Below are 22,697 nucleotides of genomic sequence, written 5' to 3'. Positions count from 1 at the left end.
GAGGCGAGGCAGGAGCTCAGCCCCTCCGCGGCCGCGCGTCTTCCTGGGACCTCGCCTGCCTCTCGAGCCGCCCCAGGGCCCCTCTGCCGGCAGCCGAGCCCAGCCCAGGCCTGCAAACGCCGTGTCGTAGTGCCGCTCTCCGCACGCAGTGCTGCCCGGCCCCCTCCAGCCTGGCCCTGCACGCCAGGAACTGGAGCAGCCCCCAGCCCGGGAAGGGGTTTCTCAAACCTGCCCCCGCAGGCCGCCCAGCCCGAGATACCTTCCACGCTGGGCTGTGCCGCCCTCCGGCTCTGCGGGCCCAGCCACCGCTGGAAGTTGGCCCGGGGCGCTGCTTGCTGGGTGTGTTGGACTCGAATCTAGCTTGGGGTCAAGTCCCGGACAGTCCAGTGGCCCCAGGGAACCGGAAAGGAGGACTGGCTTTCCTCACGGGGTGCACAGGGGTTGGGGAGCTTTGGTCTGGGGACACCAGCGGTGCTAGCTGAGAAAGGGGCTGGTCTAGTGACTAGTGGAGCCGTGCAGGGCTCTGTGTGTGTGCGTGGGGCGGGGTGACCGGTGTCTGTGCAGGGGTGTGTTTGTGTTTGGGGGGGGGGCAAGCCGGGCGGGCACGGGCCCACGGCAGCCAAGCTGCCGCAGAGTGTCTCCGAGACGGAGCGGAGGCAAGCTGTTGGTGGGGCGGGGCGGGGAGTTCTGGCAGCTTTTTTTTTTTTGCGCCCCGCCCCCTCCCCTCTCCTCTCCCTCCCCCCACCCCTCCCCGCATCCCGATATTTCACCTGGGTGATCACACAGAGCCAATTGCAGAACTGAAGTCCAGATTTGTTTAGTATTTATAGCACACGACTGGGCAGTAAGGACTGTTGGTTTCTATTGCCAGTATGTCCTTGAACAAGTCACAACCTATATGTCTCAGTTTATGCATCTGTAAAACAGAGGTGTAGTTAATAATAATATTTAGCTCTCACAAAGCAGTTTAAATCTTCTAAACTTTGGACATTTGCTAACTAATTAATACAGTGAGGCTTCATCAATGCTTGGAAAGTACTTTAAAATCCCCAAAGAAACAGGCTTGCAATGCTAGATATTATGTGACAAATTAATCCTTTAGGGCAGGGGTCGGCAACCTTTCAGAAGTGGTGTGCCGAGTCTTCATTTATTCACTCTAATTTAAGGTTTCGCGTGCCAGTAATACATTTTAATGTTTTTAGGTCTCTTTCTATAAGTTTATAATATATAACTAAACTATTGTATTTGCGGATACAGACTAACACGGCTGCTACTCTGTAAACTATTGTTGTATGTAAAGTAAATAAGGTTTTTAAAATGTTTAGAAGCTTAATTTAAAATTAAATTAAAATGCAGAGCCCAGTGCCGCTGAAAATCAGCTCGCGTGCCAAAGCCATAGGTTGCCTACCCCTGCTTTAGGGGGACGCTGAAATATCTTACCTTTGTTCTACATTATTTTAACAGCTATATAAAAAGGTGTCACAGTGTAGCCCTTCTGCTAAGGGAACCAAGGACTCACTTCTCCCAAGTAGGGTGACTAGATAGCAAATGTGAAAAATCGGGACAGGGAGTGGGGGGTAATAGGCACCTATATTAGACAAAGCCCCGAATATCGGGACTGTCCCTATAAAATCGGGGCATCTGGTCATCCTACTCCCAAGCTAGGACACTTGGCATGCATAGGCCTAACAACACTAACTGCTGAAGCCTCCACTTATGGAAGGTTCCCTTTGAGTATAAGGGGTGGGGAGTCATTAATCTTTCTCCATCCCCTGCCCAGAAGCGTGGGTGACGTTTGGGAGAGGAGGGCGAAAGAAAGCGTTGGGGGAAGGGCACCTATTAATCTCCCTCCCCCTTCGGAAATACGTGTGTGGGGGTGTTGTTGCTAGAGAAGGAGGGGGAGTACCCAGGCGGTTTCACCTGCGTGTCTCCTTCCCAGAAAGGGCTAGGGCCTGGTTGTTGTTTGGGGAACAGCCAGGGTGGGTGTGAAAGGCTACAGCCAAGCTTGCGCTAGAAGGGGCGGCTAAGTGAGGGGGGGAAGCCAAGCAGCCGGGGTGGGGGTGATTAGCAACGTTTGTCCCTAGCCGGGGAGCAGTGTAGCCCCCGCTAGGGACTCTGCTTTCCTCCTCCCCCTTGGCGGTGCCTGGCCTCCCGCGGCAGGAAGGGGAGGCGGAAGAAAGGGGAAGAAGCTCCAGGCAGGCCGGGGGAGGGAGGAGCAGTCCCGGGGGGAGGCGGCAGACGCACAAGATGGCCCCTGCTGCAGAGGCAGCAGTAGCAGCCGGTCGTGGGGAGGAGGTGGCGGCGGCCAGGCGGCCTCTGCTGCCGGTGCTGGAGGCGGTGGTGGCGGCGGCCAGCCCCGTGTCCCGGAGCTGAGAAAAGCTGTTGCTGCTGGGAGCCCAGCCGTGCGGTGAGTGCGGGTCCTGGGCTTCGGTGCGGGGAACAATGGGGCGGAGGTGGTCTCTCTCCGGCCTGGCCCAGTGGAGGTCGGGGGCTGGCCCTGCCTTACTCAGGGCTTTCAGGTGACAGGGGGTCATTGCAGCGGGCTCTAGCCTGTGTCCCTGCTTCCATCTCTAGGCCTCAGGCTTCGGACGGTCTCCATTTCCGAGTTGTTCCCTCTTGGAGGAGGCCGGTTCTATAAAGCTGGGGGCCGGGAGAAAGAGATTTCCTTTGCCCTTGGAGGAAGAGTGGGGGTGGTAGTTCTAGGGGCTCTCGGTTTAGGGGGGTGGGGCTGTACTCATATCATTCTGGGGTGGGGACAGAAGACACTATTTGGGTTGCGGGGAGAGTCTGAAGTATGAGAGAGAATATAGTCCCCAGCCCCAGTTATAAAGGTGTGTAGCCTTTTACAGCACAGATGGGCAGTCGGTTCCTGCCCTCAAAGGGGTTCAGCCCCCACTGTGGATTTGCAGAGCTGATGTGACACACATTGAATGCTTTGTTTAAAATATATCTACACATGTCTGTGTGTGTCTCTCCCCCCCACTCCCTTAGTCAGCTTGATGCTGTTTTGGGTGCCTTTCAGAGTTGTAGGGAACATTCAGGGTAAGTTGGCCAGTGGTTTCTCTGTGTGCCTAGAAACTGAGAGCCTGGCATTTGGGAAATGTAAATCTAAAAAGATCCAACTAACTTGACATTGTTTTTGTCTCTGGTATTACTTTAGACACAGAGTTAAAAGATGGGGCAAGGATTTCCTGCCAGGAAACAGAGCACTGAGTAGCTACCCTTATGTGTTTGGGGGGAGGGGGAAAAGAAGAATAACCAGAAATGATGTCTTGTCTTCAGAGGCCATATTGAGTGAGATCTGTGCCATTTTAAGAGCCCACAAGTAGAGAAATGATATTTCTTGTATAAACTGGTATTTCATTAAATTCTTTCCACATATACTTCTTTCTTCTGAACAGTTGTTTTAAAACTTGTTTTGTTTCAGTCAATTATGGAAAAAATGTATTGGTGACGTTGTATCAATTAGTAAGGAGCTTCCATTATTTTAATGTAATTTTGATAAACTCATTTTTGCAATTTAGTAATTTGGCCATTTTAAATTTATCTTAAAACAGCAATGCTATTTTTTCACCACTAACTCTTTTAGTGACACGTTACCCTTTGATCACTCTGTAAGATGACAATTGGACTATTTTTACGTTTATACTATAGTGATGCCTAGTATTTGTGACATATGGAAGTGTGCTACCTTTTCTACTAAACTTCCTCCACACCCCCACCCCCGGTGTTCAGGGATATATAAATCTTGTTTTAAGCCATCCTGCCCATTCCTGAGTGTATGGGTAACTATGGTCTCATTGACTTCACTGAGACTATTGACTTCACTGAGACTATTAACACATGAATAAAGTTATGCACATGCTTGAGTGCTGGCAGGACTGGGGTCCACATCTTCATCAGTCAGTGAAATTAGCGTAGAAATTATCAATCCAGAAATGCGGTGTTTCATTTCTCCCATTGAGGTGAACATCTAGTTTCCTTTGAAGTTAATAAGAGCTGGGTGCATCAAAGAGAGATGATCTCCTCCCACCACCCCCTTCCTGAAATTGTTTCAGCCTATTATTCCTGCCCTAGAAAAGGCTCCTCTAGAGCAGATGCTTTAGCAGGTTATTTTGAGGGACCTTTGCACTGATGCTACATGTGTTCTGTTTGTTTGATGGACTCTGATTTCCGTTGCTGTCAGTAAAACCCCTTTGATCAGCATTAAAATTCATGGGGATGAAGAGGAATTGCTTGTTCTTTGTACCAAAAGCAACTTAATTTAAAACAAAATGTACTAGATTGTTGGTTTAAAGTTGGTCTGGACTGGTAGTGACTGCAAGATATGATCTAATGTCTGAGTTTCATGAAACTAAGGGCAGATCTACGTGTAAAATGTTGCTTTGGTGCAGCTGCGCTGGTGTAGTGTAAATCCACCTCCCAGAGAGATGGTAGTTATGTCAATGAGAGAAGCTCTCTCATCGACATAGCACTGTCTGTGGGGGGGCTAGGTCTGTATAACTCTGTCACTCAGAGCTGTGGATTTTTCACACTCCTGAGCGATGTAGTTATACTGAGATAGGTCTGTAGTGTAGACTTGGCCTTAATGATGGCTTCAGCCCACTCCCCAAGCGTAAGTGTCTGCATGACACAGACCAGTACCGGTTTTGCTAACTGAAAGGTTTAACAGAGTTAAGTGCTGAAGACCTAAATATCTTATTTAAAGATGGCCCTCCAAAGCAGGTTTGAACTAACATTGATGGGACAGTTTGCAGAAACTTGAACTCCTGTTGCCTATGACCTACCAGCTATCTGGATTGAGACCTTCTGTCGCAAATGCTGTCAATCTGGTACTCTTCAGTAGTGGTGAATTAAGAAAATATATACACCCAAGATTTTGAATTAATTGCTTTATTTTCTTGTGTCTGAATATTTGGAAAGAATCTGAAAATGGTGGCAAGGATTGAAAATTTCACCGATCTGGGACTTGCTATATACACAAGCTTGGCAAAATTTGATTTTTTTTTAAATTTTTGTAATGTTTAATATTTATTTTTAAGCATTTTCTATTGTTAATCATTTAATTTTCACAGTTGCAGGACGTTAAGGGGGGTTAGTGTTAGGGTAGTGCTGACAGCGGGACTTCAGGGGGCTCCCCGCATGGCCAATGGGCCTGACACCTGGCAACAACGTTCAGGGGAGGCTGTGGTCCAGACTCCATGAGGAGGACGGTGAGCTCCCAGCCCTACGCAAGGCCACCCTACTGATGAATGACTTCTGCCTGGGGATGGCCCCTGTACACCTGGCTGTGAATGAGTAAGCGGGGAGGTGACAGTGGGGCTGCAGAGTGCTCCCTGCATGGTCACCAGGCTGGTGACAACAGATCCCTGTAGGTGTTAGCTGTGGGGGAAGCTGCATTTGCCGACTGTTATAGATATTTTTTATTGATTTCTATGTCAGGTGAAATTGATGTTTGATGATGACTAATGATTTAAATCAAATCCTGCCAATCGGACGAATATGATACTGGACAAGTGCCCAAGAGAAGCACTGCTAGATTAACAAGCTGATAGTGTTAAGGTTCATTATCTCATGACTCATCATTGCAAAAAAGGTGTGCTGTATGCCATTAGAAAACAGGAATTAGTTTTTTGTTTGTTAGCTATGCATGTTGTGATTACCATATTTTTTCCATGTGAATTCCAACATTATTTTACTGTCTAATATTTAGAAAACAAATGACTGCAAAATAATGCTTTAAATGCCTTAGGTGTAAAATAGGGATAATGATACTTTTGTAAAGCTGTTTATAGCATTTTCAATCAGTAGTTAGCATAGGACCTAGGTATTGATTTATTTACACTCTCTGAAAAGCTTGCAAATCCCAGTTTTCAAATGGTATGAAGAATGCCTGAAATTTAAAAAAATAAGTGCCTAAAGTTAGGCTCCCAAATATGTGGCTTGACTTTCCAAAAGTGATAAGCACCCAGAAGCTCCCATACGTGGTTTAACCAAACTTTATTTTAAATCTTGACCTTTCTCTCTCACCATCACTGAAATCAGTTGAAACATGATTTTAAGTAGCTGCAGAGTAGAAGAGGGACAAATAAGAACATAATCAGTGTGAAGTGCTACGCCTACCTTCATGCCTCCAGCTTCCACCCCGGTCACACCACACGATCCATCGTCTACAGCCAAGCACTGAGGTACAATCGCATCTGCTCCAACCCCTCAGACAGAGACCAACACCTACAAGATCTTCACCAAGCATTCTCAAAACTACGATACCCACACAAGGAAATAAAGAAACAAATCAACAGAGCCAGACGTGTACCCAGAAGCCTCCTGCTACAAGACAGGCCCAGAAGAGAAACCAACAGAACTCCACTGGCCATCACCTACAGTCCTCAGCTTAAACCTCTCCAACGCATCATCAGTGATCTACAACCCATCCTGGACAATGATCCCTCACTTTCACAGACCTTGGGAGGCAGGCCAGTCCTCGCCCACAGACAACCTGCCAACCTTAAGCATATTCTCACCAGCAACCACGCACCGCACCATAACAACTCTAACTCAGGAACCAACCCATGCAACAAACCTCGATGCCAACTCTGCCCACATATCTACACCAGCAACACCATCACTGGACCTAACCAGATCAGCTACAACATCACCGGCTCATTCACCTGCACGTCCACCAATGTTATATATGCCATCATATGCCAGCAATGCCCCTCTGCTATGTACATTGGCCAAACTGGACAGTCACTACGCAAGAGGATAAATGGACACAAGTCAGATATCAGGAATGGCAATATACAAAAACCTGTAGGAGAACACTTCAACCTCCCTGGCCACACAATAGCAGATGTAAAGGTTGCCATCTTACAGCAAAAAAACTTCAGGACCAGACTCCAAAGAGAAACTGCTGAGCTCCAGTTCATTTGCAAATTTGACACCATCAGCTCAGGATTAAACAAAGACTGTGAATGGCTATCCAACTACAGAAACAGTTTCTCCTCCCTTGGTGTTCACACCTCAACTGCTAGCAGAGCACCTCACCCTCCCTGATTGAACTAACCTCGTTATCTCCACACTGATATATACCTGCCTCTGGAGATTTCCATTACTTGCATCTGAAGAAGTGAGGTTCTTACCCACGAAAGCTTATGCTCCCAGTACTTCTGTTAGTCTCAAAGGTGCCACAGGACCCTCTGTTGCATAATCAGTGTGTTTTTTCCCCCCTAGCTCTTCAAGGCCTGGTATACTGCAGCCTGCTTGAGTTTGATGGACTAGTGTTTAGAACTAGAAATTTTCCCCCCATATTGCCATTGATCACACAAACATGTATGCATCTCCACTCCAGATTTGAACATCTGGAAAAAACACACTTAATTTTTTGTTTTTACAAAAAAATCTATTGTTAGTTAGGTATGTGTAAAATAACTACCCCATATACCGAAACTCAGCAAGTGAACCAACGTCAATGAACAATAATCCTTCTATAAAAATTCTTTTGGTCTTCCACCCTTTCAAACCACTTTCAAGAAAAGCCTGAGGAAATAGATAAGCCTTGCAACCTTCCCCTCTCAATGGAGACAGATGAGGAGGGAAGCAAATTCCGTTTAGAAAATTCTCTATATGTACAAAGCAAGTGGTTGTTGGTTTTTTAACAGTTGAGATCAACTGGGATACTCGAGCCATCTCTTTTTGTGCTTTAACCTAAGATACACAGGATCCGAACCATAAAGAAACTTGTATATCAAAGCCAGTACTTTGAGGTGCACCTGACAATGAACTGGAAGCTAGTATAGTCAAGGGAGCATAAACATGTGCTTCGTGTGTGAAATGACGGTAAGTAAGCAAGTGCGTTCTGCACTGTTTGAAGTTTGTGTGACCTTTTAAGGTTAGCTGTGTGAAGGGCACACTGTCTGGAGATTGTTGGGTAACTGTCATGACATCCACAAATAGCTACTGATCATGCATAATTTTTGTACAGTAAAGAAGTTTAATAACACTTGTTGAGTTATAAGATCTGTTCTCCTTTAGAGTTGATCCAGGTGTAGCTCCTATTAGTGCAAATGTGGTCATGAGTATGTCTTGAGAAATATGGTAGGGCAAACTATTTTTTGCACACAATCCCATTGTTTTAATTGGTGGCCTGTGTAGTAAAACTTGAAGTGACCTCATACTACTGTAGTTTCAAAGGAATTAATGACTTATGTCTTCTATACTTGTGAAATGACATAACTGAGGAGAAGTCTTAGTGCCCACACAGTTTTACAGACATTAACCTGTTTCAGTGTGGTATTACAAATGCATAGGTGTTTTGTCCCGTCCCCTGCCCCCTTGTATTGGGAAATCAGTTGCAGTGCTTCAGGAAATAATGTCCCTGTTACCCATATCAGCTGTGAGAGGAACTTGTTTTGATATTTAAATGAAGGTTCTGGATGATCATTTGTTCATTGCAGTTTCATGCTGTTAGTGGCACTGCTTGCGTCCTCCTATAGTTGAAGTTGCAGAACAGCATCCATACCTCCTCTCCCCCCCCCCCCCCCACCCGATAGTTTATCCTTCAAGCTGAAATTTTCCTTGCTTCATATTTGACCAAAAATGATTTTTTAAATGTTCAGTTCTTTTTGAGTGAGAGAAAATGAAGTAGATGGAAAATACAAAATGAGCAATTATTAGAGAAGATAAATATTTTGTATAAGTTTAGTCTACCCTCTGCTACGTTGAAATGAAAAGCAATGTGCTGGACAGAGAACATTCCTCTCTCTTCTAGCTTTACTTCCTTCCACAGAGCATACGGTAGGTGTGTGTGGGAATGGGTGTTGGGGAGGTGGGTGTGTTTCATATAACTTGTTGAGAGAGAGAGAGCCTTTCATTTTTTTATTTTATTTTTTTAAAGAGAGGGGTATTAATACAACTTTCAGCCTTCAGTGGCAGGGATGGCTCATTGATTGAAACATGTTTGAAATGCTTATTGTCCTGGAGCAGGGGTGGGCAAACTTTTTGGCCTGAGAGCCACATCTGGCTGGGGAAATTGCATGCAGGGCCATGAATGTAAGGCTCGGACAGGGGTTCGGGGTGTGGGATGGAGTGCGGGGTGTGGGAGGGGGTGTGGTGTGCAGGAAGGGGCTCAGGGTAAGGGGTTGGGGTGCGGGAGGGGGTTCAGGGCAGGAGGTTGGGGTGCGGGAGGAGGCTCAGGGTGTGGTCTCTGGCCTGGTGCCGCTTACCTTGAGCGGCTCCGGGGTGGCAGCGGCATGCAACAGGGCTAAGATAGGCCCCCTGGGCGCCGTGCCGCTCCTGGAAGCAGCCGGCACCACATCCCTGGGGGAGTGCGGGGGCAGAGGGCTCTGCGCGCTGCCCTTTCCTGCGGGTACCGTCCCCAAAGCTATTGGCTGTGGTTCCCCGTTCCTGGCCAATGGGAGCTGCGGGGGGGAAGTACCCGCAGGCGAGAGCAGGGCACGGCGCTCTCTGCCTCCCCCCACCCCCAGGGGCCGCAGGGACGTGGTGCTGGCCGCTTCCGGGAATGGCGCGAGGCCCGCGGCGCCAAAGGGGTGGCAATCTCGCAGGCCGGATCCAAAGCCCTGATGGGCCAGATCCGGCCCACAGGCCGTAGTTTGCCCACCCCTGTCCTGGAGCCGTCCATTCAAATTTAGGCAATGTTGACTTCCCTGCTACTTACTGTTTGGGATTTTCAGAACCAGTGCAGTTTCGCAGCATAGACGAGATGTATTGTGGTTGGATGTTTCTTTTAAAGTGATCATCAGTGAAATAGTTTAATGTTGACTTCAAATTACTATAAGTCAATAACATTATGCTTGTTACTGCCACATTGTTCATGGTGAAGCTGAACCAGTGTCAGGAACACTGAAACTTATTCTGGTGTAGACGAGGCCTGAGAGCCCCAGAGCCGCTTCTGGACTTATAGATCCAATGCAAGAATTCAGAACTATCGCCAGCCTACCATGATGGCTAGTATCCTGTCTTTAATTCATCTTATTTGAACTTTGCTGTATATAAGGCGGGACCAGGATTCAAATCTAGATCCTGCCGTAAAGGAACTTAAAAAAACCCTTACCATCTTAATAAGTGGACTTTCAGACAAAATGAAGATGAGGTGCTATCTGAGGTTGAAGGGTTAGAAGAGTTTCAGCAAGGTCCAGATGGTGCATATCCATGACTTCCTAAGTATGAAGTGGCTGAACTTCTAGCAAAAACATGCAATCTCATTAAAAACTGCTACTATATAGGAGCCTTGGAAGGTAACAAATGTTGTACCCAGGGGTGATCCAGGGAAAGAAAAACAGTAAAACTTACTTCTGTACCTGGTAAATTGGTTGAAATGATCATTAAAAACAGAACAGTAAAACCTCCTGAAAGATCATCATATGATATACTATCTAACCTGTATGGTTTCTGCAATGGAAAGTTGTCTCACTAAACTCTTAAAAAGCTTTGAAAGTGTCATCAAAGTAGTGGATACAGCAAAACTGGTTGTCATAGTTTATTTAGATTTTCAAAAGGGCTTTTGGGGTGTTGTGGAAGCTAAGAGTTTAGTTAGCATGCAGAGGGAGATTAGATGCTTATATGGACAAGAATATTCTCACTGATGCATTCAGAGTTTTGGAAGGGATTAAAAAAACCTCATGCTTCGTATTTTAAACTAGTGTCTAACTATTAGGGATTAGAATGAAAGCTTCATTTGGCTACTGTGATTCTTGCACCTTCCTGTTAAGTACCTGGTACTGCCACTGTCAGACAGGAAACAGGATTAGGTGAACTACAGAGTCTGGTGCAGTATGACAATTCCTATGTTTTCTATATAGAATACAAATTATAATAAGATAAAATGAAAGCCAGAAAAGGAAAAGCACACTTCTCTTGTCCCAAAATATTCTGAATTTCTCCTCAGTAGTAATGAATTATGCAAATTTTGGAATAGTATCAGAGGGGTAGCCGTGTTAGTCTGTATCCACAAAAACAACGACTCCAGTGGCACCCTAAAGACGAACCGATTTATTTTGGGCATAAGCTTTTGTGCTTCTTCAGATGCAACTGAATTGTTTTTTTTTTTTTTTTACGCGCGAAAGCTTATGCCCAAATAAATCTGTTAGTCTTTCACTTTGGAATAGTTCCTTTGAAGAAAGTGGAGGGTGGAGGAAAAGAGGGAAGACAGAAATTCATTAGATGTTAATAGGAAAATGTAATTGTTAAAACATTCACATGCAAGTGTTGCATTCATATTAGCTCTTGTACTCATCTTGTATTGTACCAGCTCTTAGGTGTTCACATAATGTTTATCTTTACACTTAATAGCATGATGTGAGCAGACATCTTTTCCAACCTGTTTTAAAACACAGCCCACATAATGTGCGATCAAAACTATCCTTTTCCTGGGATTTGGTTTTGTCATCGTACTGTTAATGAAGTTCACCCCAGGCCTTGGCTCCATGTTTAGATCCTCTCTTCTGCAGATCCAACCTAGAGAGCCTCTCCCATCTAACTTATCAGTGGTGGAATTTAATGAACTTCATTGGTAATAGTGAATCTGCTGTAGTCTTGGTCTCTTCCAGCAGAATCAACAATAACTGCAGTTGGGGTGGGTTCACAGAACTGTCAGATACAAAAAGATTGACAATTACATGTTCCTGTTGCACGAACAAGCTGTTCTCCTTCAAGGAGTCCAGTAGGAATTTTTTTTCATCCCTGGCATGTGCAACATTGCACGGTTGCTGGATGATCTTGTACTTTCCACTCAACCATCAGGTACTGGCTACTGCCATAATGTGATGGACTACTGGTCTGATATAGTGTGGCAAATCCCGCAATATGTGCTTTTAAGATGTATTGAACAGTAGTTTAGTTTGTGAAGTGGTTATCTTGATGTGTAGAGATTCATTGTCTAGGCTACCATTTCCAAGAGTGTTGGGGGCATAATTTAGGATGCAGAAAGGGTATTTGGAGATTAGAAGCATCAACAGAGGTACTATATGTACTCACATGAGCTAATTCTACAAGACCAGACAATTCCTGCGCAGCTGGAGACTACCTCTTGTAGGGATTTTGCATGCGGAGTACATTGTCCGGGGAAATTCATCGCAATGTTTTGGAAATTGTGGATGACAATGAGTCATCTGAACCATTTCCAGTCACCAATGGGGTCAAGCAGGGCTGTGTGTTGGCCCCTGCTCTCTTCAGTATGATGTTCTCTGCCATGCTTACAGACGCCTTATGTGATTGTCACACCAAGATTTATCATCAGATATTGGACTACTGGAAAGCTCCTCAATTTGAGGAGACTACAGGTGATGACAAAGGTACAGGAAGTGACTTTCATGATCTTTGGTTTGCTGATAACTGTTTTCCCAAACGCCAAATCTGAGTCTGACATGCAGTGGAGTATGAGCTATTTTTCTTCAGCTTGTGACAACTTTGGTCTCTCAACATCAAGAAGACAGAAATGATGTACCAGTCTGCACCAGGAAAGTCTGATGTAGAACCTAGTATCCCAGTGAATGGCCAAATCCTTCCGGCAGGTTCACCTATCTTGGAAATACACTGTCACGTTCACATCGATGATGAAACCAACGCCAGAATTGCGAAAGTGAGTGTGGCCTTTGGCAGGTTACGTGCAAATGTGTGGGAGCCTAGAGGCATTAGTCAACAAACAAAACTGAAGGACTACAAAGCCATCATGTTGCCACCTCTGATGTATGCTTGTGAAACCTGGACGAAGTACAGATGCAATGCTATGAAACTGAATCACTTCCCCATGGGCTGTCTGAGGAAACTGATCAGGATAAGATGGCAAGACAAGTTTCCAGATACTTAGGTTCTCATATGACCAGGCATTCCAAGCTTCCATATTCTGATGATATCACATATGAGATGGACAGGCTATGTCAACAGAATGTCAGAGGATCGACTGCCAAAGAAGATATTTTACAGTGAGCTAAAGGAAGGAAAGCACACTCAAAGAAGTGGAAAGAAATGTTTCAAGGACTCCCTCAAGTTATCCCTGGGGTGTTTCAACATTGACTCAGACTGCTGGGAAGATCTCACACATGATTGTTCTACCTGGTGAAGCCTCTCATCCATACTGGAGCTACAGGATCTGAGCAGAGGAGAACTGCTGAGGCAGAGCAGAAGTGCCAGCAGCATAAGGACATGTCAAGTTTTGCCAACATTAAGTGGCAGTGTAATATTGCTTGTGGCAGATGGGGTGAAAAAACACACACACACACACACCCCCAAGCAGGGCCGGATTAACACACGGGCTTTAGGGGCTGCAGCCCCGGGCTAAGGGGGGCCCTACTCAGGCAGGCTGCCTGCATGCGGTGGCCGCACACTGCTCCTGGAAGTGGCCAGCTGCTGGCACGTCTCTACGGCACCTGGCAGGGGTGTGAGGGGGGGAGGCGGCTCCGCGTGCTGCTCCTGTCCCCAGCACTGTCCTTGGAGCTGTGGGGGCAGTGCTTGCAGCCGGGGGCAGCGCATGGAGACATACTGTCCCCCTCTCCCCAGGGGTGCACAGAGACATGCCAGCAACCGGCTGATTCCAGGAGCGGCATGTGGCCACAGCATGCAGGCAGGCAGCTTACCTAAGCCCTGCTGCACCTCCGGGAGCCAGCTGTTGTTGTAAGCGCCTTCCAGCCAGAGCCTGCACCTTGCACCCCCTCCTGCACCCCAACTCCCTGCCCCAGGTCAGAATCCCCTCCTGCACTGAACTCCCTCCCAGAGCCCTCACCCTCTCCTGTATCCCAACGCTCTGCCCCAGCCTGGAACCCCTTCCTGCACCCAAATTCCCTCTCAGAAAGAAACTAATATAACAGCTGTTCTAAGGTAAAGAGTAGGCTATTTTGAATTAACTATATGTTTTAAGACTTAAATGTAACCACAGAACAGCTTTATGTTAATTAAAAGGCAAGTTTAGTATAGCGTTAATAGCCTCGATGCAATAATTGTGATCATTTTGTTTTAAATTAGGAAAAAGACTTTTCTGTCCCGGGCCCCCACAAAATCTAATAGCCCCGGACCCATGGGAGAGTTAATCTGGCCATGCCCCCGAGGGACATAAATTTTGCTAGCATAAATGCTTGTGTGTGCAGCTCTCCTGCTGACATAGCTATTGCCACTTGTTTAGATGGTTTTTTTTTATGTTGGCAAGAGAGCTCTCTCCCATCAGCATAGAGTGGCTACATGAATGATCTTTGTTTGCTAGTGTAGACCTAAATCGCATAACAGCAGCATGTTCACTGTTAATCAAATAACATATAGTGGCATCTCTTGTTCAGTGTGTCACAGACCGTTCAAAGCTCAAATTGGCCTGATCAGCCACTCAAGTGTTCACAGAAACTAAACCAACCACTGATGTCATGGTCATCTTTGAACTTGAAGGACAAACAAGACATGTTATGTGAAAATGTGCACTGTCCTTTATGGTCACAAAAATCAATGCAAGTTGGAGAGGTAGTACCTGGGAGTGCTGCAGAGGAAGCATTGCTGTTCTTGAAGGTGAAATTTGCTTATAGAGGGCAGAGTCAAGGTTGCATGGGCGTTTACCTTAATGCTGTATTTCTTGGCTTTCACAAGTTGGAGTTTTGCTGAAATCAGTGTTCTGGAAAGGCATGAGCTGTCACTGGGATACCTTAAATTTGTATATAAATTAGAGGATGTGTGGAGGGAGAAACAAAGTAGATGTGCACCACTATAAATCAAGAATCGGTAAATTAAAGGGTCTTAGGGCAGCTGAAGCTTTAACTTGAGCCGAATACCTCAAAAATAGAGAAGTAAATGTTCCTTGCTCATTTAGATTCATTTTACTTTTTCAGTGATATATTGACTGAATAATAATTTGAACAAGAGTAGCATAGTGCCTTTCCCCTTCCCCCCAACAATGACAAGTAATACAGGGTATATGTAAAGGAAGAAAAGAGTTCAAGAATTTTCTAACTTAGTAAAGGCTAAATTCTGGATACCCTTATAAAACTTAAGTAGAAGTGCTTGCTTAGGAGAAAATGTGAATGTTGAGGAATAGGAAATTGAATCCTCTTTCCCAGGGGTGGCCAACCTGATCCTGAGCAGGAGCCAGAATTTACCAATGTACATTGCCAAAGAGCCACAGTAATACGTCAGCAGCCCCCCATAAGCTCCCCCGGCTCCCAATGCCTTCTGCCCACCAGCAGCCCCGCTGATCAGCGCTTCCCCGCACCTCCGGATCAGCTGTTTCTTGGCATGCAGGAGCTCGAAGGATGAGTGGGAGGAGCGAGGGCATGGCAGGCTCAGGGGAGAGGGTGGGAAGAGGTGGAGTGGGGGCAGGGCCTGTGGTAGAGCCAGGGGTTGAGCAATGAGCACCCCCCAGCACATTGTAGCTCCAGCCCTGGAGTCGGTGCTTATCCAAGGAGCCGCATATTAACTTCTGAAGAGCCGCATGTGGCTCTGGAGCCACAGGTTGGCCACCCCTGTTCTTTCCATTGCCTTACCTAGGGTAAAGTGTAGAGTACTTGGGGAAGAGATGCGTTTAAAACTGGTTTATTTTGTTGTAAAACTTCTCTCATTTGCAATGTGTTGCTTCTTGTTAAGGGATTGCATGTGATGTTGATTTTTTTTTTTTTTTTTTTTTTTTTTTTTAAGCAGCTGTTCTCTGTGCTGTTTATAGCAAGAAGGAATGTCCCCTTTCTAAAAACTAGGGATAGCTCCAGGACTCCACAAAATCATATAAAGCAAATACTATTGCTTTGGGAAATCAGTATTTAGGTAACCCTGAATTCTTGTTTTGTAAATAGGCACAGGATCAATATTTCCACACTCAGCCTGGAGAATAGCAGTTAGTCTTTGTAGAAGAGTAGGCCTCTTAATGAGGGATTCAAAGGTATAAATTTTATGAGCTGAATGCATCACTGCAGAAGTGTTAACGGGCCCCTCTACTTTGAATGGTCTCTTTAAAATATGTGAAAACAACAAGGAGTCCTTGTGGCACCTTAGAGACTAACACATTTATTTGGGCATAAGCTTTCGTGGGCTAAAGCCCACTTCATTAGATGCATGGAGTGGAAAATACAGAGGCAGGTATAAATACACAGCGCATGAAAAGATGGGAGTTGCCTTACCAAATGTGTGTGTGGGGAGGAGGGTGTCAGTGCTAATGAGCCAGTTCAGTTAAGGTGGAAGTGGGCTATTCTGAACAGTTGATGGCAAGGGGTGAATATCAAGGGAAGAAAAACCACTTTTGTAGTGCTAATGAGTTCAGTGTAATTACGGTGGCTCATTTCAAACAGTTGACAAGAAGGTATGAGTATTCGTGGGGGGAAATTAGTTTTTTGTAGTGACCCATCCACTCCTAGTCTTTATTCAGGCCTAATTTGATGGTGTCCAGTTTGCAAATGAATTCCAGTTCTGCAGTTTCTCATTGGAGTCTGTTTTTGAAGTTTTTTTGATTGAATTGCCACTTTTAAGTCAGTTGTTGAGTGTCCAGGGAGATTGAACTGTTCTCCTACTGGGTTTTGAATGTTATAATTCTTGATGTCAGATTTGTGTCCATTTATTCTTTTGTGTAGAGACTGTCCGGTTTGGCCAATGTAAATGGCAGAAGGGCATTGCTGGCACATGATGGCATATATCACATTGATAGATGTGCAGGTGAATGAGCCCCTGATGGTGTGGCTGATATGGTTAGGTCCTATGATGATGTCCCTTGAATAGATATGCGGACAGAGTTGGCAACGGGGTCTGTTGCAGGGATTGATTCCTGGGTTAGTGTTTTTGTTGTGTGGCGTGTAGTTGCTGGTGAGTATTTGCTTCAGGTTGTGGGGCTGTTTGTAAGCAATGACTGGTCTGTCTCCCAAGGTCTGTGAGAGTGAGGGATCATCCTTCAGTATAAGTTGTAGATCCTTGATGATGCGCTGGAGAGGGGGCTGTAGGTGATGGCTAGTGGCGTTCTGTTGTTTTCCTTGTTGGGCCTGCCCTGTAGTAGTTGACTTCTGGGTACCCTTATGGCTCTGTCAATCTGTTTCTTCACTTCACCAGGTGGGTATTGTAGTTTTAAGAATGCTTGATAGAGATCCTGTAGGTGTTTGCCTCTGTCTGAGGGATTGGAGCAAATGCGGTTGTATCTTAGAGCTTGACTGTAGACAATGTGTGATATGTCCTGGATGAAAGCTGGAGGCATGTAGGTAAGTATAGCGGTCATTAGGTTTCTGGTATAGGGTGGTGGTTATGTCACCATTGCTTATTTGCACTGTAGTGTCTAGGAAGTGGATAACTCTCTCTCCTGCCTTTTTCCAATCCCTGAATTGACACTTCTGTAGATGGTGCTCTTTGTTTGACAACAAGCGCTATTTCTAATGAGTTAACTTTTCTGACTCCATTGATCTCTACCTCTATTGCAGTGGGCATGGACTGGGTAAGGGGGCAGCGCGATTGAAAAAGTTTGGGGACCACTACTCCATTGCTCTCTGTTCCTGCTCCTCTTTCTTAGCTCTTCTTTCTCCTGCTGTTTGCCAGTCTACCTGATGCTTCCTCTGCTACTTTCTGCTAGGTTTAGCCGGTAATAGATTGTAGATAATGTTTTCACCCCCTGCAGGCAACAGAGATGGCATGTTGCCTATTAATCGCATCACATTGGCAGTTTAAAATTACCGTATATACTCGATCATAAGCTGGTTTGTTTATAAGCTGGACCCCCCCCCCCCCCCCCCCCCCCAACAAAAAAAAAAAAAAAAAAACCCGTTCATAACCCGCCCCTATAATTCAGGGGTCAGTAAACTTTGGCTCCCAGGCCATGAGGATAAGCAGCTGGTGCGCTGAGATAGTTTGTTTACCTCGAGCGTCCGCAGGCACGGAGGTAAACCTAAGTAAACAAAGTGTCACGGCGCTCCAGCCACTTACCTGGCGGGCCGGGACAGTAACTGGTAGGTAAATTTTTTTGTGGGGGGAGAAGCTGGGGGTCAGGGGAGTAACCCCTGTGACCACCTCCCACATGACCCAACCCCTAGCCCGGGACCCCCACACTCTCCCCATCCCACCCCACCTTATCTGGGGAGGATGTCTCTGGCCTGGCTGGAGCTGCTCCGGCGGGCCAGACTGGGCGGCGCGGCCGCAGCATGTTCTAGCGGGCTGGGCCAGGTGGCACAGCCGCAGTGTGCTCCAGTGCCTGGGTGGCGTGGCCACAGCCTGCTCTGGGGGGCAGGGCCGAGTGGCATGGCTGCAGCCTGCCAGCCCCAGAGCTGCAGCTGCTTGGGAGGCTGGGAGGAGAGCAGCTGTGGCCAGAAGTGGAGAGACTCTGGCCCCGCCTCTTCCCTTCTGGCTGTGCTGCCTCTCCTTGCTCCCTCTGTTGTGGGGAGGGGCTGTCCCCCATCTCTCCCTCTCTATACCTGTTCATAAGTCAATCCCCTTCTCTGGTGCTTCCCTTTTTTACTAAAAAAATTTGGCTTATTAACGAGTATATACGGGACTTCAGATTACTTTTTTTCTAATAGAGCTGAAATACATTGTGAAAGACCAATGTGGTTGTCTGAGCAACTGTGGGACACTGTCTCCTGGTTGTTGTGGCATCTTGAGTGTCATAGCTCCCTCTCTGGAGAGGGTGAGAAGTTAATGAGTATCGTTCATGGCATACTCCCTGGTTGCTGCTTTGGCCATAGCTGTTAATCTGAAAGGTGAAAGACAAAATTAGACTAGGTTGAACTGGCTTCACAGAATGGATTGGAGTACTCTGGCCGCCCTTCCTGTGTATGACTCATTCTCCTACTTGCCTGCTGTAGAACTAATGAAAAAGGAACTAGCGCAGGAAAAAGTTCAGGGCACGTCTACACTGGCAAAGTTATAGCGCTGTCAGTTGCAGCGCTGCTCAGAGAGAGCTGAAAGGAAACTGCTGTTGTGTGTTCACACAATCAGCTGCCTGTGCAATAGCGTGTTCACACTTGTGGCACTTGCAGCGGTATTCAGAGTGGTGCACTCTGGGCAGCTATCCCACAGAGCATCTCTTTCTCTTCTACCGCTAAGACTTGTGGGAAGGTTGAGGGGGTCGCCAGGCCAGAGACATCCTCCCCAGATAAGGTGGGGTGGGATGGGGAGAGTGTGGGGGTCCCGGGCTAGGGGTTGGGTCCCAATAACCCGTGATGCATTGCTTCGCATCGCAGAAATCCCTGTGCTTCTGTCTTCATTTGGTGTCATCTTTCAACGATTTGTGTACTGCGCACCCTGCCTCTTTGGGTTGCAGGATTGGATCCCGAACTGTTGACCAGTGTGCTGCTCACTCTGACTAACGTGTCATGAGTGGCATTGGAGTTATTTCTTAAACTACAAAGGCAAGAGGAGTGTGACACTGATCTCGCCACGCGTAGTAGCTACGACTCGAGATTGCTTGTGGCATTCATGGAGGTGCTGACCACAGTGGAATGCTGCTTTTGGACTTGAGAAACAAGCACTGAGTGGTGGGATCACATCGTCATGGACATCTGGAATGCTGAGCAGTGGCTGCAGAACTTTGGGAGGAAGAAAACCACATTCATGGGACTGTGTGATGAGCTCGCCCCAGCCCTGCAGCGCGAGGACGAGAATGAGGGCTGCCCTGTCGTTGGAGAAGCGCTGTGCACCGTGGAAGCTGGTTACTCCAGATTGCTACCAATTGGTTGCTAACCAATTCGGAGTGGGAAAGTCAATCATTGGACTCGTGTTGATGGAAGTGTGCAGGGCCATTAATCGAATCCTGCTCCAAAAGACTGACTCTGGGCAACGTGCGTGACATTGTGGATGGCTTTGCACAAATGGGCTTCCATAACTGCGGAGGGGTGATAGATGGCATGCATATTCCAATTCTGGCACCAGACCACCTAGCCACCGAGTACGTTAATCACAAGGTGTATTTCTCAGTGGTTCTACAGGTGCTTGTGGATCACTGTGGACGTTTCACAGATATTAACACAGGCTGGTCCGGAAAGGTGCATGACACATACATCTTTCGGAACACTGGCCTGTTCAGGAAACTGCAAGCAGGGACTTTCTTCCCAGACTAGAAGATCACCATAGGGGAAGTCAAAATGCCCATTGTGATCCTGGGAGACCCCTCTGACCCCTTAATGCCGTGGCTTATGAAGCCATACACAGGGCAACTTGACAGCAGCAAGGAACGGTTCAAGAACAGGCTGAGCAAGTGCAGAATGACTGTGGAGTGTGCATTTGGCTGTTTAAAAGCCCGCTGATGCAGTCTCTATGGGAAGTTGGACCTGGATGATGACAATATTCCTATGCTTATAGCCTCGTGCTGTACATTCCATAATATTTGTGAAGGGAAGGGTGAAAGCTCTGAGGGCTGGACCGCAGAGGCTCAGCACCTGGAGGCTGAGTTTGAACAGCCTGAGACCAGGGCTATTAGAGGGGCACAGCGTGGAGGCATAAGGATCAGGGATGCCTTGAGGCAGCAATTTGAAGCTGAAAGCCACTAATGTTTGTTGCTTTGCTCAGGATTGCAGTGCTTGTAATGCTAGGAGGTGGTTGATGCACATGATGCAATAAGGGGGTTTAACATAATTGTATGTTGCTTTGGAGTGCTCTTTTTGCTTTCACTTAATAGAATAAAGATTGCTTTCAAACCAACACAATTCTTTTATTAAAAGACAACAACCAGAGGAGAGAGTCAAACAAAATAAAACAGCAGGGAGGGGGATGGGGAAAGAGAAGGTCCAAGGAGGTGGAGAGGTCCTGGGATGGCTAAAGATTTGTGTATGTCCAGGGATCCTATCCAACCTTCTCCTTTGGAGTACGATGCAGTGGGTACTGTAATTCAGCAGGGCCAAACCCCAGAGGGTTTGGCGTTTGAGTGCAGAGGGTAGTGGGAGTCCACAGTGCTTGACTGTAAGGGGGGAGGAGTGGAATGCCGTGGGTATAGACTGGAGACAGGAGGTTGATAAGAGTGTTGGCGGTGTCTGGGGGGAGCATGGGAAAGAGTTTTGTGACAGCAGCTGCAGGGGAGGGAGAGTGCACAGCTGCTTGGTTTGAAGAGCTAGTATCGCCTGGAGTGTGTCTGCTTGGCGCTCCATAACATTTAAGAGCCACTCCATGGCTTCGTTCTGGCTTGCTGTGTTCTCCTTTCGGTCCCTCTTCTCGCTGTCCCGCCGCTCCTTTAATTCCTGTTTCTGGGTGGCGGAGTGCATCGTAACATCATTCAGTCCTCCTTAATTTTTCTTGTCCGCTTTCTAATTCTGCACAGCGTTCAGTTGCCAATAACAAAGAGGAAGGCTGGGCTCCCAAGATCCTCTCTGAAGCTTAAATGCAACATTTTACAGAAGCAATATTGTTTGCAACACAGACAACACTGATTCAGTGCTCTAAAACACAACCAGTACTCACACACATGTCAGTAACTGGCTGGCTGATCCCAGGCAAGCACACATGAGCCACAAGACCCCCAAAATGGTGAGTAGCTGCAGGGGCAGGGTAAATCACTCTTCCAGGACCCTGCTGTACACTGGGTACATGGCTCTTGAGGAGAACCAGCTCTGTAGGGGGGGCCTGATAATCATTCCTGTCCCCACACTTGCCACAGGATGTGATCATTAAGGAAGATATCTCACTGCTGAGGGTGAGCAGAGAATCAAGGGAGGGTCTTCACCAAGACTGCGGCTTCCACCCTGGCCCCTTTGCAGCTCGCCTGTGTGCAGCGATGGTGGTGTCCCGTCTCCCCCTCCCCCCATGACAGCACAACGATGCAGGAAAGTTACTGTTAATGGGGCAAGAAACAAAGCAGCTCTGCTGAAGAACCCGCAGCAGCGGATTGCACAGGATCTCCACAAGAGTTTCCTGGAGATCTCTGAGGGAGATTCCTGTGAAGTGAGGGAGTCCATCAACAGCCTGTTCCACTGCTCAGACTTGGCATACAGTGGAAGACAAGCCTGTTTTCTGCAGCCTTCCTACCCCCAACAACTCGCTTCAGTGATTCGCAAAATTGATTCACTTACCCGGGGTCTCTTCTCCTGTTTGCGCTTCTCCAGTCTCGGACAGCTGTGACTGGCTAGCCTCCTCCAGGGTAAAAAAAGCTGACTGCATGCCTCCAAATCATCCTCTGCCTCTGGGTCCTCCCCATGCTCGTCCAAGATTTCTTCCTCCTGGCTCGGTCCACTCTCGACTGGCACGCGAGCTACCAAAGTATCCATAGTAGTCTTCGCAGTGGGGATGGGGTCACCACCAAGTATCTCGTCTAGCTCTTTGTAGAACTGGCAGCTCATGGGCGTAGCACTGGTGCTGCGGTTTGCCACTCGCGCCTTATGATAGGTGTTCCGCAGCTCCTTCACTTTGATCCTGAACTGAAATGTGTTCCGGTCATGGCCCCTTTCTGTCATGCAGAAAGTGAAATCTGTCTGTAGGTATCATCATTCCTACGGCTGGAGCGCAGCTGGGACTGGACAGCCACCTCTTCCCAAATGCTGATGAGGTCCAGCAGCTCGGCATTACTCTAAGTGGGGGATTGCCTGGTGCATGGAGAAGGCATGGCCACCTGGAAAGATGCGCTGAGACCACTGCACGCATCACTGAGCAACCAGGAAGGGGACTTCCAAATTTCCAAAGGAATTTACGGTTTGGGGATGACGGTTGGTCACTCTGAGGGCAGGGTGGTAGAGTTCAAACCGATGACTAGAGAGGTGAGAACAGGCATTGTGGAACACTTCCTGGAGGCTAATCACAGCCCTGTAATCGCCATGGTGTCTGCA

The 22,697-nt window shown here is 47.2% G+C and overlaps 1 protein-coding gene across 3 annotated transcripts in view; it reads left to right on the top strand.

The window, feature by feature from the left end:
* Positions 1–2,082: 2,082 nt before the first annotated feature.
* The window catches only part of RC3H1 (ring finger and CCCH-type domains 1), a 104,186-nt gene continuing 83,571 nt past the window's right edge, over positions 2,083–22,697 (top strand). For 2 of the 3 annotated variants that reach the window (XM_034779617.1, XM_034779607.1), the window contains exon 1: positions 2,084–2,407. The gene's annotated coding sequence lies outside the window, so the exon portion shown is untranslated. Of the gene's footprint in view, positions 2,408–22,697 lie in introns of all 3 variants that reach the window. The other variant, XM_034779609.1, reaches the window with a different exon arrangement.

Source organism: Trachemys scripta, chromosome 8 (genome assembly GCF_013100865.1).
Source record: "Trachemys scripta elegans isolate TJP31775 chromosome 8, CAS_Tse_1.0, whole genome shotgun sequence".
Lineage (NCBI taxonomy): Eukaryota > Metazoa > Chordata > Testudines > Emydidae > Trachemys > Trachemys scripta.
Note: the sequence above shows the minus strand (reverse complement) of the source record. Positions and strands in the feature narration are given on the sequence as shown.